Here is a 14,129-nt window from a genome sequence, read left to right on the forward strand (position 1 = left end):
CCAGTGGGACTGGGCCACAGGTCCTCTCAGCCTGGGGCAGAGAAATGCCCTTTTCCTGAGTGATGCCCCCCTCCTGAGCAGTGTCCCCCATTCTGAGTGGTACCCCCCGAGAGGTGCCCCCTCCTGAGTTGTGCCTTGTTTCCTGAGTACTGCCCCCTCCCCGCCCCACAGTAAATGCCCCCTCCACAGCAGATCCTCCACAGTCCTTCTGGAGTGACAGTGTTGCATCTGGGGAGAGCTCAGGCCCTGGATCTGCCAAGGTGGATAAAATTCCAGTGCTACCCCCACAAGAGCCCCGTGAATGGCGGCTACCAACACGGCTATATATTTGGAGAACCTGGGAGCAGCTGGGGTTCGGGTGCAGACATCTCTCCCCCTGTACCCCAGTTTCAGCAGGGACCCTCCCTTCTGCAGGCCTTGCACCTCCCTCCTTCTCCACCAGAACATCTGGTCAGCCCCGAGATGACCAGCTGCCACGGGCAGGAATAAGGAAGCCTCTGGAGTCACAGGGGAGGGCCTGCTCCCCAATTCTGCTTCAGAGCCCTGGAGGGGTCAAGGCATTGGGGATGGGAAGAGAAGAAGGCTCAGCTAGAAGAGAAATGGTGTCATGCCGGTGTGGAGGGGAGCAGGCGTGGTCCACAGTGGGACACCCGGAAGAGAAGGAGAATCAGGCCCTCTGGTTCCTAAGTTAGCCTGTCCCTGGGGACAGGCTAGGCAAGGGCCCTGGCCTGACTCCCTCAGTAAGACTGGGAAGATCCAATCGTATGCTACAAGTGAAGGCTGAGGATCCCTGGTAACGCAATGGTTAAGCGTCGGCTATCCGAAAGGTCAGCGGTTCGAACACACTAGCGGCTCCGTGGGAGAAAAGATCTCGCCATCTGCTCCCGTAAAGATCACAGCCTACGAAACCCTATGGGGCAGTTCTACCCTTTCCTATAGGGTCCCCATGAGTCTGAATCAATGGCACACAACCAGTAAAGGCTAACAAGGAGGGGAGGGGAGAGAAGGGGAAGGATGGCTAGCATTCCAGGGGCTGCTGGGGAGGGGACTGACCCTCCAGGCTTCCCCTCCAAGCTTCTGAGCCTGGTCCCTCGGGCAGGGTCGAGGGCTCCACCCAGCCCTGGTGGGGCAGGTGGGAATTCGGATGCTCAGTTATCTGACTTATCCCAGGGCCTCTGCTGCAGGGCTCACTCAGCCCCTACAGGTGACCATCTGAGCATCCCCAGCCCATCACTACCCAGGCCCAGGATGCCCAGGTAAGACAAAGAGCACCCTTCCCAGGCCAGCCCGATTCAGTCTCAGGGACGCATACTCAGACCTTCCCCTGAAAATAACTGGCGCACACCGATCCCTGTCACACAAGCACACGTGCCAAAACAAACGTGAGACGTGCGCAGGAACACAGTGATCGACCACACACACGCTCAGCTCCTTCCTCGGTCCTCCCTCCCTCCCTGCACCCCGACATACAGCATCCACAGCCTGCTGGGCCCCCTCAGCCAGGGCGCCCTCTTCCTCCATCCCTCAGCGGGCACTGCTTAGCTGGGGCGGTAGCCCTTGCCTCTCCTCAGCTCACAGGGTTCCTCCGCTCTGGCTCCGGCCACAGTGAGTTTGTTTGTTAGGTTGCTGGTCCCTGGAGCTCTCAGCCACGGAGCCTGGAGCCTCCAGAGAGGGGAGTGGCTAAGTCAGCCTTGGGGAGCCTCTTCACCTCCCAAAGTTGGGTAAAGGGAAGTCTTGGGCTCGCCGGAGCAGCTCCCAGGAAGAATCCGGCTTTTGCCAAACTCAAAGGAACTCAAGGAGGTGGGCTGTGGGAGGAGGGGGCTGCAGGAGAGCGAAGAGGTGGAAGACACGCAGTGGAGGCCTCCACCCATGGGTCTCACAGGAGTGCCCCTAGGAGGGCTAGGAGTGTCCTGGGGCAACCTGAGGCTGTGCCCCTGTGGAGGACACTGCCTGCCCCACACCCCACAGCGCTCACTTCCCATCACCCTGGCCCGTCCCAGACTCTCTGCACTTGTGCCTAATACCTGGGAGACGGATCGTCTTCCCAGCCCAGTCAGTACAGAAATCAAGAGACTCCCAGCTTGCGCCGCCCTCCCCTCAGCCCTTCAGCCCCTCAAGCCCTGAGAGGTGCTAGCAATTCTCAGGATGGTCCCAGTGCCCTGGCCTGGAGAGGTAGTGGGAGGGTAAGACTCAGGTCTCCCTTCATCTGGCCCGGTGTCTTAGTCATCTAGTGCTGCTGTAACAGAAATACCACAAGGGGGTGGCTTTAATAAATAGAAGTTTATTCTCTCACAGTTTAGGAGGATAGAAGTCTGAATTCAGGGCGCCGGCTCTAGGGGAAGGCTTTCTCTCTCTGCCTGCTCTAGGGGAAGGTCCTGGTGTCTTTGAGCTTCTGCTCCTGGGTGATCTTCATGTGGGTTGGCATCTCTCTTCCCCCATCTCTGCTCCTTTCATCTCCGCGTTTAATCTCTTTGATATCTCAAAAGAGACCAACTCAAGATGCAGCCCACGCTAAGGCTGCCTCATCAACATAACAAAGACAGCTGTTCCCCAGTGGGATGATAACCACAGGCACAGAGTTTAGGATTTACTACCCATAGTCCTGGAGGACACAATTCAATCCACAACACCTGGGGACTGAAGATTCCAGAATCGGGCTTGTTGGGCAATGTGGGCCTCGCCCCACTGCTCCATAATGCAGGCAGCCTAGGGTCCCACAGGATGGCCCCTGGGCAGACGCTAAATCCGGATAAGAGCAAAGTCAGGGTCAAGCCAAGGGCAGAACCCTGAGCTCTCTATCACCCACTGGACCCAAAACCCCAAATCTGGGCGCCTTCCCTAGTGCCTCCTCCCTCCTGCCGTCTGAGGGGCAACCCTTGTTCCTGGATCAGAACAGCACCCGTCAGCCCATCTAAAACTCAGCCTTGCAGCCTGGGGATACACAGCCCTCTTAGAGAAGCAAAAAAACAAACCCACGGCAGATTCCAACTCATGGCGACCCCATGTTACAGAGAACGGCTTCATAGGGTTTTCTTGGGTATAATCTTTATGGAAGCAGATTGCCAGGCCTTTCTTCCACGGTGCCGCTGCGTGGGTTCGACCCACCAACCTTTAGATGAGTAGTCAGTGCAAACTGTTTATGGCCACGCAGGGACCTAAGCCAAACCAGTAGCCATCCAGTTGACTCTGATTCGTGGCGCACCCTTCGGGCCAATGCAAATCCAGCGGTTCTTCCCTACAAAGCCTGGCGCTAGAAAAAGACTTGGAGAAACTGAGGCACGGAGAAGCAGCAGACCTGGAGAGAATACAGAAGACCAGGCACCCAGAGGGCCCCCTGCCCCACTGAGGGTGGGAGGGAGGCCAGAGGCCCCCCGACACTGATGGCCTCTTTCGAGTATCCAGTTTCTCCTGTCTAAGGAGCTGAGGGACCAGGGCCCCGGACACCGTACAACCCTCCCCCCAGAACCCACCCAAGCCTGGCCAGCTCACCTAGCCTTGCTGGCCCATTGGTCCAGCTGTTCTGGAAAGAGAACATTTTCTTCTCGCTTTATTTAGACAGCTGCAGGGGCAGTGATGGAGAGAAGAAAGTCTAATTCTGGGGCCTCTGAGGGGCGTGGGCAAGGGCCCGGGTGGGGGTCCTGCTCTGAGGGCGGTGAGTGAGCTGGGAAGGGGCCTTGGGCCAGCCTGAGGAGGAACAGGGAAAGGGGTGGCCAGTGGGGGTTCTGGAGCAGCACTGGGACCCTGGGGGGAGGGGACAGCGGCCACAGAGCAAGGGGAGAGAGGGATTCCTATCTTTATGGAATGTGTTCAGGTATAGGGTGGGGCTCAGGCCAGGCCTCTCAGGCCAGGCCAACCCCTACCTGGCCTCACGCCAGGCAGGACACAAAGCCCCCTCCTCAGCCTCACAGTGGGGAAGATAAAGCATCAGTAGGGCAAAGGTCAGAAGACCTGGACGTTGATCCCCTTGCCACCACAGGCAGGCCAGAAGTAGAATTGTGGGGTCCAGACTGTTTTCTATCCCCTGATCCCACTCTGTTCTTCTCCCACTCCCCTCCCTGCTCCTCCGTCCTGGTCCTGCTTCCGGCCATCACATCCTGGTATCTCCCTGTCCCCTGCCCCGCCTCCCTGCCCCCAGCCCCCAGTTATGTAAGGGGCCTGGGAACACACAGAGAGAGCTTTGTTGTCAAACCAAATCCATACGGAGCCGGAATTGGCCAACACAGCTGTTCCCCATTCCCTCCGCCTTGGCAGGGCCCAGACACCGGGCAAAGGGCCCCTACACGCCTCCATTTTGGGAGATCAGGGCAAATACCGGCCACCCCAGGGCCCCCAGGCAGCTGAATGGGTGTCCAGGGATTGTCACCACAGCAGTCATGGGACCAGAGCAGGGGACCAGCTGGCCCCTAAGACAGAACAAAGCCACAGTGCTACGCCAGGGTCACCAGAGCATAAGCAGGCATGCTCTAGGCTGGCAGGCAGGCTGCATAGCGCCAGGGCCGGAGATGGGGGTGTGACCCATCCAAGCGCACCCCGTGTCTGCATGCACACGTGTGCAACAGCCCAAGTACACACTCACCCACACACTTACATGCATGTGCACACACAGACGCACCCCCCAGCCCAAGCACCACAGACCTGTCTGTTCATCTGGAAGGGTTCTAAGCAGAAACCATCTGTCTGCTCTGGCAGCTACCTCCATCCTAACAGGTACCTCTGGGGAAAGAACTCACTCTGGAGGAGGGCGGAGGGCAGAGGCCAGGGAAGCTCCATCAGCCAGCCCTTCTTTGGAGACCCTGAGGCTCCAGAAGGACAAGACCCCGCCTAGCTGCCCAGGCAGATGCCCAAGGTGGTGCGTGAGGGCCCAGCAGGCACACTTCGGATGAAAACGTAACAGCATCATCCCTTTGCCAAACCCCACTGCCAGGACAGCTTACATTGGCTCTAAAACGCTGGTGCTCCAGCATCGGGAGCAGCGGCCGCCTCCTCCTTGGGGGTCCCAGTGAAGGCTGACCTGAATAGCCCAATCCCCCAAGGAGCCCAGGCCACCCGCTCCCCTAGTCCAGCTGCCACTCTCCTGAATAGCCCAGTCCCTCAAGGAGCCCAGGCCACCCGCTCCCCCAGTCCAGCTGCCACTCTCCTGAATAGCCCAGTCCCCCAAGGAGCCCAGGCCACCCGCTCCCCCAGTCCAGCTGCCACTCTCCTGAATAGCCCAGTCCCCCAAGGAGCCCAGGCCACCCGCTCCCCCAGTCTAGCTGCCACTCTCCTGAATAGCCCAGTCCCCCAAGGAGCCCAGGCCACCCGCTCCCCCAGTCTAGCTGCCACTCTCCTGAATAGCCCAGTCCCCCAAGGAGCCCAGGCCACCCGCTCCCCCTGGCTAAGGAGGAAGAGAGATCTGGAAAAGGAGGAGGGCAGGAAAGAACTGGAGAAGGAGGAGGAGGAGGGGAGGGAGGAGGGAGAGGAGGAGGAGAGGAATGGCCTCAAGGGGGCAAGAAGGAGAAGGCAGAGAAAGTCTGGCGAGAAGGGCCTACGTGGCCTGTGAGGGCAGTCCCTCACCCCATCAACAGGTGCTGAGCCTGCCCACTCTCCCCTAGCAGCCCCTCTCAGCGGGGAAGAAGCCAGGCCAGGGGACCAATCATCTGAGCCAGCCCAGCACTAAGGGCCCCCCATGCCCTAGGGGGGTTCAGTCTCAACAACTCCAGGCCTTGGGGTCCTCGAGAACAGACTGTCGAATGACAGCAGGGCCTCAGAGAAAGGAAAGAGATGGGTGGGGGATGTGGGTGGCACCAGGGCAGAGAGAACCAGGGCCTTCTCTGCAGCCCAGGGAATGGAAGGCCTGGCCACCCAGATGCTTCCTTTCCCTCCTTCCACATCTCAGGGCTGCAGAGCAGGATGCCCGGCTAGGGCTGCCTTTCTAGAAGGGGTAAGGGAAGGCTGAGAGGTGGGAGCCTAAGGCAAGAGCTTGGTCACAGCTCCCCCTCTCGCCCCAACCCCATCCTCTTGCGGCAGGCACTTTGAGCAAGGAGCAGTCAGGTCTGCAGAGAACTGAGAAGCACCCTCCTCCCCTCTGGCTGGTGCCTTCACCTCCTCCAAGTACTTCCACATCTTGGACAAGGAGGAAGGATGGCACCACGGGAGATGAGACGGGAACTGGGCCAGGGGTCAGAAGACCTGGGTTCTAGTCCCGTCTCTGTCACTGACAAGGAATTTCCCTTTTCTGAGTCTCAGCTCCATCATCTGCAAAAGGAAACACTTAGGGAGCGGCTGCTGTGTGAGCTGCTGGTGATAACAACGGTGAGCAGTCAGCCAGGCGGGGTCCAGCCCTGCCCTCCTGAGAGCATTAGCTGATCACCGAGATCTCTCCACGATATGTTTATCTCATTGTGCATCGTAACCCCGTGCGGGGCGGGGCGGGGGGTGGAAACCATCACCGCGGTTAGCAGATGTGCTGGTTGAGAACCAGGAACATTAGCGTCCCGCCTGAGGTCACAGAGCTGGCGAGTAGACACCAAAAGACAAAGGTCTGTCTCCTGGAGCTGTTCCTGCCACCACGTGCCCCTCCTCCCCTGGGCCAGAAAGTAGACCCCAGCCTGGAATGGCAGAAACCAGACCAGTTGCTGTTGAGTCAATTCCGACTCATGGCGACCCCATGCGTGTCAGAGTGGAACTGTGCTCTGTACGGTTTTCAGTGACTGATGTTTTGGACGTAGATTGCCAGGCCTTTCTTCCAAGGTGCCTCTGGGTGGACTCGAACCTCCAACCTTTCAGTTAGCAGCCAAGCGCGTTAACTCTTTGTACCACCCAGGAACTCCACAGAAAATACACCAGCCCGCGTTTACTGAGTACTAGGTAACAGTAACTGGAATGCTGTCTTAAATGTTATCTCATTTAAGAAGCGTTCATTTCTCAAGAGGGGGAAACTGAGGCTAGCAAAGGCTACGTGTTATGCCCAAGACTACGCAGCCACATGAAGGGGCTGAGAGACTATAAACTGTCTACATGAATAAAAATCTAACGGTGCCTTCCTCCACATCAACCAGGAGCACTGCCTCCCCCACCTGCTTTTGGTTCAGCCTGCGCCCCAGTGTGGGCCACTCTGGTCTCCCCAAGAACAGGGTCCCCTCTATGTCACAGGAGTGGGAGCTGAAGGGCATGGAGGGTTCGGGAGAAGGATGTGATGGTGTTCTAGGTGGTGGGGGGATCCTCACAGACAGGGGTGGAAGGACACTTGCAATTCAGAATGGGGCTTACCAGTGGCATCCAAGCCCCTGGGAGGGCCAGCGTGACAAAAGTGAGGAGGTGAGAATAGGTGGGGCATGCTGCCGGGAAGCGAGAACAGTCTTACTGGAACAGAATGGGAGTTCTCAAAATAAATGTTTTTAAGCCAAGAAACCCTCTGTCCCAGTTTCAAAGGAGACTAAATGGAAACCCAGTATGTAAAGGGAATAAAAGAGCTCCGGCTGAAGCAAGAAAGGGAGGTGAACCCCTCCTCCTGACCCTGGACTCCCAGGGGCGCCTTGCTTGGGCAAGGAGAGGGTTGATGACAGGGCCCTGGGAGGTAAGGCTGGCACCAGTCTATGCAGAGACCTACAGGCTAGGCTGGGAGGGGTCACAGGTGCAGTATTCTGGTGAGGTGATCCTGGATGGGGAGAAAGGGGACAGGCTCCTGTCCACCCCAGCCCCGGATGCCTGTCTGCCCTCTGGTGCCTGGAGGGGTGGGAACGGTGGGGTGTGCAGTGGGCCCCGGCCTTCTCTGGCACACAGCTCACCTCTCAAAAGGAAAGCTCTCCGCTCTTCCCCCTTCACCCTAGGAAAAAGGGGAAGCAAAGCAGGGCACAGTAAAGACAAAGTCAGAAAACCTGAGCTGTATTTACCATCCTCCTCACACAAATATTTACCGACCACTTTGATTTACCAGACTTCATTCCAAGCGTTAAGAATATGGTGGCAAACCAGACAGACATGTTGCAGAGCTCAGATGGACATACCAGAAACCAGTTTCCACGGAGTGGACTCTGACTCATGGTGACCCCCTGTGCGTCAAGAGTAAAACTGTGCTCCAAATAGATTGCTTTGTCTTTCTTCCAAGGTGCCTCTGGGTGGCCTTGAACCTCTAACCTTCCGGTTAGCAGCCAAGTGCTTAACTGTTTACACCACCTGGGGTTTGCTATATAAACACTGCCATCAAGTTGATTCTGACTCATGGCAACCGTACAGGACAGAGTAGAACTGCCCCATAGGGTTTCCAAGGAGAAGCTGGTGGATTTGAACTGCTGACCTTTTGGGTAGCAGCCAAGCTCTTAACCACTGCACCACCACGGCTCCTACATGAACATGGAATCCTTAAAATCTCACTTTTTCAAACCCAGTCCACACCAGACATGTGCCCCCAGCCAATGCCTGGACAGCTCTGTACTATCCCCGCCAAGGTCACCAGTCTGCGTAAACATCTTCAGCTCTCCAAAGGTGGCACATGCCCTAAGACCTCCAGATGGCCACAGTGAGGACCCCCGCATCCCTCCCCACCGGCCTACGCAGGGCCTGAGGCCGGGAGTCCCTAGTGCCTTAAATGCTCTGTTAGACCGCGAAGTTTATTTTACACCAAGCCAGAATATGCCAGCCTTAAGCTTCATCTCTCTGGTTCTGAGTCAATTTCCTAGGAGCAGATGAAACAAGTCTGACACATTCCCCTCGTCCACAGTTCCCTGGATCCCTGGCCTCTCTTCCGTCCAGCTCAACTCTGAGCTGTGGGCTCCCAGGGCACGCCCCCCACCCCCTACCCTACTTGTCCTGCTCCAGCTTCCAGTCCAGGCAGCCAAGCCGAGGGCCCTGGTATCCCTCCTTTCTACCTGAGCCACCTCTAAGGGATGGGGAAGGGCTGTGATCCCTGCGCCTCCGTGCGGGCCAGAAGATGCCCACCACATCCCGACCGCGCTGGACTGAGAACTGGGTCTTCTGGGAGCCGGGCTTGAGCCAGACAGCCCAGAAAGGGACACCATGGGGGTCCAGGGAGCAAAGGGGCTCCTGCCTGGCAAGAATCTGGGACTGTGAGGCCCCGCTGGGCGCCAGGGCCGCCACCTCGGTCCTGCTGCTTGCGCTCAGACCTGGGCAGGGCCTGCCCTTTCCCCACGCGCCTCCGTGGTTGCCGGATGAGGCCTTGCAGCCATGTGGGCGGCAGCCGGGGAGCCGCAATTCCAGAGGAACGGAGCCGGCAGGCAGGCGGGCAGATGGAAGCAATTACGGTGGCTGGTGGGCAAGCCGGAAAGCGCGAGGTGGGGGCCGGCAGGGGCGGCGCGGAAGGAGGGAGGACGGAGTGAGAGCGGGCTGACAGGCCAAACCCCTGCACGCAGGGGGCGCGGGCTCCGGGGGGATGGGCAGCGCAAAATTTGGGATTCAGGGCGGCCGACCGTGAGCTGGGCTGGGAATCAGGAGACCTGGGTTTGTGCTCCACATCTGTCACTAAACCACTCTGACCTTGAGCAAATCCCTCCACATCTCGGAGCCTCGGTTTCTTCATCGAAAGATTAGATAAAATGAGCACAGAGGGTAGTGGTAGAGGACTGAGTTTAAAAGCACAGGTTGGGAAACAGGCCTGGATTCGAATCCCAGCTCAGCTACTTACCAGCTGTGTGACCTTGGTCAAGTCGTTTAATCTTTCTGCACCTCCATTTCCTCATTTATAAATGGGTTTAATAATAGAGCTGTGTGAGGCTTATATGAGAGGATATCAATAAGTGTATACCATACCCATGAGGTCAATTCCTACTCAGGCAACCCCATGTGTTACAAAGCAGAACTACTCCATAGGGTATTCTTGGTTGTAATCTTGACAGAAGTAGATTGCCAGACCCTTTCTTCCGCAGCACCACTGGGTGGGTTCAAACCACCAACTTTTAGGTTAGCAACTGAGAGCAAACTACTTGTACCCCCAGGGACCTTAGCACAGCTTTTTCTTTTTCTTTTTTTTTTAAGGCTTTTAGTAAGTGCTTGAAAAACGTTAAGTATTTTTGTAATGTGCTAAGTCCCTTTTTACTATGAGGACAGGTGTTCAGCAGTGCTGCAGTGGGCAGAGGAGATAAGGCAGGCCGTGGGCGCAAAGTCCCACAAGAGTCTGCGGCCCCTGGGACCTCTCCCCAAGTCAGAAACACAGTCAGTGAGGACAGTGACCCAGCCATCTCCAGGCTTCCACCCCAAACAAGAAAGCCAGATTCTAGAGCCTCCCATGGGTCTCAAGCAGCAAGAGGACTGTTCTACAACTACAGCTCTTCTGGGTGTCTGTGGTCAGGACTTCCTCATACTCAAGCCCCAGGTGGGAAACTGAGGATCTAGCCAGACCCTCACCTCGGCACAGGCCCTCCTCTCTGCGGGGCTAGGAGCAGAGCCCCAGGCTTCAGGTTCTAGGGCCAGCACATCGTCTTTCTGCAGGGCAGCTTTGGCGGGTGGAATGGGCACTGTAGGTCTCCTGCCCCAGGCAAGGGTCCAAGGCCAAAAGAAAACCTTCAGCTCAGGATGCTGGGGCTCATGCCTCTCCTTACCCTGAAGAGCCACCAAACCAATGCAACCCCTCTGAAGAGGCCAGCCCCCTGCTAGGCTCAGGACCACCAATCCAAAGCCCCAGGGACCTGGGCATCACATCCTGCTGCTCCACCTGGCCCCTTCTCTGTCTCTGGGATAGATTATCACTCCCCCCTGCACACACACACACAAATGTGGCTGGTGCCAGGGGTGATGCTGAGGCCCAGGGAAGCCCAGCAGCCCCTCCAGGGACCCTCAGGACACTTGCTTAAGACCACTGAGCACCTCAGGGAAAGTGTGACACCAGAGAGAAGTGGAACCAATAACTGCAGTCACCAAAACCCACCTGCTCTAGCATTTCCTCATAAAAGCTAAAAGGTCAGGTCAAAAGGCCTTGGGTCTTGAGAAGGAAGCAGGATTCTGGGGGGCAGGAGACTGAGCAGCAGCTGCAAAACCACCATCAATGTACTGCAGGGAAATACTAACCACAGGGCCCAGTGTGACTGAGGTGAGGAGCGTGGAAGCTCATGCAGACGCAGGGTGTCTGCCCACCCCCACTGCCCTGCTCTCCGGCACCCAGGGTCCATCTCAGAGGGGCCGCACCTCAGAGGTGCAAACTGTAGGCCTGACCTCAGACCCCACTTGGGGACACTGACCTGGAGGGCCCCTTTCTAGAGGCCAGAGCTCCCCATCCCCTGCGGCTCCTCAGCTGGCCTGTGCTCCCCCACTCCTAGGCCCAGGGTCTGGGACCTGGCAGGCAGGCAACCTGCTCTGTGCTAATCAGAGGTAGAGTGCCCCCTTCCCTGCAATGACGGTGCAAAACTTTGGGCCACGCTGAGTGGAGGAATTCAGAAGCCCGCTGGGGCAGCCTCTCGGAGGAGAGACCCAGACAATCTGTCCAGGAAGGGCCTGGGTTGGCGCCTGAGGCCGGGCTGGCGTGGGTTAACTACAGACTGACAACAGGCTGAGCTGGAGCCCAGGAAGGAGGTCCGGTCTCCCTGCTCCTGCCTGAGGAAGGGGGTTCCTGCCCAGAATGTGTTACAGTTTCAGAGAGAAGACGATTCTTGGTCCCACCCAGAGAATGGGATCATGGGCGTCTGACAGGGCTGGGCCAAGGCACGGTTTCTGAGGGGTGGGACGTGAGTCACTGCCTCAGAGCAGGGAAGGCTGTGAGGCACGGAAGAGAAGACACCCAAAGGTAGCGCTTCCTCAGCCTGGGCCCTCCACTCACAGCGAAGGGGGCCTCGCTGTCCTTGCACGGCAGCCCACTCCTGAGCTGAAAGATGCCTTCTCAGCCCCAAGTCCAAGCAACAACAAAAACCCAAACCAGCTGCCACCACGTTGATTGTGACTCATGGCGACCTTATGTATGTCAGAGTAGAACTGTGCTCCACAGGGTTTTCAATGCCTGATTTTTCAGACGTAGATCACCAGACCTTTCTTCTGAGGCACCTTTGGATGGATTCAAACTGCCAACCTTTTGGTTGGCAGCCGAACACTTAACTGTTTGTGCCACCCAAGGACTCCTTAATTTACTAACTTCTCCTTCCGCCTGCACCCCTCTCCCAGCACGTCCACTTGGAGTCTGCAGGGTTGGCCCCAACTCTTGACTCTCCTGTCTCTTCCCTCTATGTCCTCAATTTCTTCATGGAGCCCAGAGTCCACCAGATACCCATAATCGCCCACCTAGCACACCAATGCCGGGGGACGGGGCTCGGAGCGCACCCTGGGAGTGGAGACAGGAGCAGAGCAGGCTTCAGGTCAGCGGGCCCTGGGCTGCCTCAGCTTACGCAGGGGGTGTTCTCACACCAGAACCAGGTGCCATCAAGTTGACTCCGACTCACGGTGAACCCATGTGTGTCAGAGTAGAACTGTGCTCCACGGGGTTTTCAGTGGCTGATTTTTCTTCTGCGGCACCTCTATCCATTGCCATCGAGTCAATTCTGGCTCATAGCGACCCCGTAGGACAGAGCAGAACAGCCCTATAGAGTTTCCAACGCTGTGAATCTTTACGGAAGCAGAGTGCCACATCTTTCTCCCATGGAGCAGCTGGTGGGTTCAAACCGCCGACCTTTCAGTTTGCAGCCGAGTGCCTTAACCACTGTGCCACCAGGGCTCCTTCCAGGTGCCTCTGGGTGGACTCAACCCTCCAACCTTTCGGTTAGCAGCCGAGAGCATTAACCGTGTGCATCACCCAGGGGCTCCATTCCCAGACTAGCTCCCCGCAAAAAAAGTCCCGAAATTTCATCTTTAGGCCCCACACAGCTGGTGTCTCCAGGCACCCTCTTCAGAGTTACACGGCAGCTTTGAGAGTAAACAGAGTGAGGGAAATATTCACGATAGCAAACACTTATATAGCCCTTACTCTGTACGGGCACCCTTTTAAAAGCACTTAACACATAGCAACTCATTTAAAATCTCCCTGGCGGAGGTCAGTGCCAGAGCCTGGAAGAGGGCAGGTGGGAGGGTGCAGTCTGTCGGGACTGGTCCTGGGCAGCTCCGGAGACAGTAGTGTCCGTTTCTGCCTCTTGTGACAGCTCAGCGTTTGCCAGGCCCAGTTCCCAAGGTTCCACAAAGAATAAGTCTGCCTGAATTTGGCTTCCACACTATGCTTCACTCCAAGGGCGGAAAGCACAGGTTTCCCTGAGGTGCCTGCAGGGGTGACAGGCTGTGGGTGGCCATGAGGTCAGACAAGGCACAGCTGAGCACCCGAACACTGCCTACACTTCCAGCTTCTGACAGCAGCCCCCCAAAGCCAAGCCCTCAGTCTGTAGAACAGAGGAAGCAGCTGCCAGCGATCAGGCCTCAGACGGCCCAGGAAGTCTCCCCCGAGGACTGAGAACGGAGGGGCAGTGCTGGCAGACATGTTGGTAGCTCCAGCTGGCTGGGAGGTCCCCGCCAGCAGGGGCCCAGGGGAGGCAGCCAGGGCAGACAGCTGGTCCAGGGGTTCTGCCCACAGCTGTAGCCCACCTTCACCCAGGTACCATCCCTCCCTACTGCCCACCACCCAGGAAGCTCTGAGGCACAGGATTCCAAAGACCCCCAAAACGTGGCCCTGGTGTCCTTGGCACGGTCAGGCTCCAGCAGGAAACCCCCAGCTTTGGGCTCTGCTCAGCGACCTCGCGACCTGCACACAGAAGGACCCAGCCAAGCCTGTCACCTCCTCCAGCAAAGCCAGCCCACCTCTGCCTAGACTTGCTGGGGGCAGCTGTGGGAGAAACCACAGCTCAGAGGATGCTGGAGGTGAGGGCCGCCTCTCCAGCCCAGGCGCAGGGGTGGGGGTAGAAACTTTCCGGAGAAGAGAACCGTCCCGTTTGCTCACTCCCAGGGAGCGAAGAGACTCGGGCTTCCCGCTCAAACCTGGTCCAGGGAAAGGGACCCCGGAAGCCAGCGCCCCACGGTTGTGGCCACCCCAATCCCGACCCCGCGCTGCAACCACGTGCCAGGTCCCGGCCACCTCCCGGGCTGGCAGGAGCCACGGCGCCAGGCGGGGACCAGCCAGCCGGGCCCCCGAAGCAGCCCGCCCGCACCCCGCCGCTCCCCCGGAGACAGCCGCCGCGTACTCACCCTCGCGGGTGGAGCGGGGCGGGGCAGGACAGCTCCGCGCACGGCTCGGA

General features: G+C 57.9%; 1 protein-coding gene across 2 annotated transcripts in view; it reads right to left on the reverse strand.

The window, feature by feature from the left end:
- ST3GAL4 (ST3 beta-galactoside alpha-2,3-sialyltransferase 4) overlaps nt 1-14,120 on the reverse strand; it is a 54,041-nt gene extending 39,921 nt beyond the window's left edge. For both annotated transcript variants that reach the window (XM_012556396.2, XM_004379339.2), the window contains exon 1: nt 14,080-14,120. The gene's annotated coding sequence lies outside the window, so the exon portion shown is untranslated. The remainder of the gene's footprint in view (nt 1-14,079) is intronic.
- Nucleotides 14,121-14,129: the final 9 nt, after the last annotated feature.

This window comes from Trichechus manatus, unplaced genomic scaffold, assembly GCF_000243295.1.
Source record: "Trichechus manatus latirostris isolate Lorelei unplaced genomic scaffold, TriManLat1.0 scaffold00064, whole genome shotgun sequence".
NCBI classification, from domain to species: Eukaryota; Metazoa; Chordata; class Mammalia; order Sirenia; family Trichechidae; genus Trichechus; species Trichechus manatus.